The following is a 1,556-nucleotide window of genomic DNA, read 5'->3' as shown; positions in this document are numbered from 1 at the left end:
CAATTACAAGAAGATCTTCCATGTGCAGGCTGCTTGCCTCACACACTGTGTCTGAGATTTGGAAATGCATGCATGCGTCTCCTCCTGCATCATCTGGATGCAGTACTCCAACTGCAGCGTGCCCAGCACCGCATACAGGGGAAGGATCACCTGCCTGGACCTGCTTGTGATGCATCTGTAGATGAACAAGGTGCAATTATCCTTGCTGGCCACTTCCTCGCATTGGTGGCTCATATCCATCCTGGAGTCAGCGATGACTCCAAGATCCCTTTCCGCAACCGTGTTGGCAAGAGGGGTGATTCCCAGCCTATAGGTGTGCTCCTGGCTCGTTCGGCCTGCACTTGTCTGTGTTGAATCCCAGCCTAGCCTCATGGGCCCACCTCTGCAACCTGCCCAGAGCTAGCTGGATCCTGTCCCTCCCCTCCACCGTGCCCACCTCACCCCACAAAAGTGCCTCACAAGAAGGATAGGATTCGAACCCACGCATGCAGAGCACAATATGCCCAGAGCTAGCTGGATCCTGTCCCTCCCCTCCAGCGTGCCCACCTCGCCCAACAAAAGTGTCTCACGACAAGGATGGGATTCGAACCCACGCGTGCAGAGCACAATGGATTAGCAGTCCATCACCTTAACCACTCGGCCACCTTGTCATGCCTATGACAGGTCCCACCACAAAAAGAAAAATCTTTCTCGATACCAAAAAAACCACACCCATGCTCCCGTACAAAGGCTCGCTGCCCACCCGGACCCGTTATAATATCTGCATCGCACACAACACACACAAAACAACTAGGTCCATCCTGTCGGACCTTTTGCAAATCTCGCCCTGCAGGTAGCAGTGCTGCTGGAAGGTCTTGGGCCATTCCTGCAGTATTGAAGTGGCTGAGTCAGGTGCTGGATCACGAGAAGGGTTGGCCCTCACCAAACCACTGGTCATCAAAATGTTGGGGGTGGGTGGAAAGAAAAGGTGCAGTCAGTGCTTTAATGTTATTCGTGTGTGTGGCCCCTCTTATTCCCTTATTGCTCCTTTGAGACTAGGCGTTCCCCAGCCTATAGGTGTGCTGCTGGCTCGTTCGCCCTGCACTTGTCTGTGTTGAACCCCAGCCTAGTCTCATGCGCCCACCTCTGCAACCTGCCCAGAGCTAGCTGGATCCTGTCCCTCCCTTCCAGCGTGCCCACCTCGCCCCACAAAAGTGCCTCACGACAAGGATGGGATTCGAACCCACGCGTGCAGAGCACAATGGATTAGCAGTCCATCACCTTAACCACTCGGCCACCTTGTCATGCCTATTATAGCTCCCACCACAAAAAGAAAAACCTTTCTCCGCTTGAGCCCTAAGTGCCCGCGGCCTCAGCTCAATGGCAGGCTTTCTATCTTGAAGCTGCCCTTTACCATCCAGGTGCCGCTTGGCACGGGCGGCTCCGGGCAGGGGAGTGCCGTGAAGCGAGAGGAACCGCGAAGAGCCCCAGGCCTGTCGGCACCGGCCGTGTGCCCAGAGCGGTGCGGAGGGGACAAAGCCCCGCGCAGAGCCCGGCCCCCGCCCCCAGGAGGGCCC

At 56.5% G+C, this 1,556-nt stretch overlaps 2 non-coding genes across 2 annotated transcripts; both read right to left on the bottom strand.

Annotated features, from left to right (window-relative positions):
- Positions 1 to 568: 568 nt before the first annotated feature.
- On the bottom strand, positions 569 to 650 carry TRNAS-GCU. Its single transcript has one exon. It is a non-coding gene; the product is annotated as a tRNA-Ser (tRNA).
- Positions 651 to 1,201: 551 nt separating this feature from the next.
- On the bottom strand, positions 1,202 to 1,283 carry TRNAS-GCU. Its single transcript has one exon. It is a non-coding gene; the product is annotated as a tRNA-Ser (tRNA).
- Positions 1,284 to 1,556: the final 273 nt, after the last annotated feature.

Source organism: Alligator sinensis, unplaced genomic scaffold, assembly GCF_000455745.1.
Source record: "Alligator sinensis unplaced genomic scaffold, ASM45574v1 scaffold2477_1, whole genome shotgun sequence".
In the NCBI taxonomy this organism is placed as follows: domain Eukaryota; kingdom Metazoa; phylum Chordata; order Crocodylia; family Alligatoridae; genus Alligator; species Alligator sinensis.
Note: the sequence above shows the minus strand (reverse complement) of the source record. Positions and strands in the feature narration are given on the sequence as shown.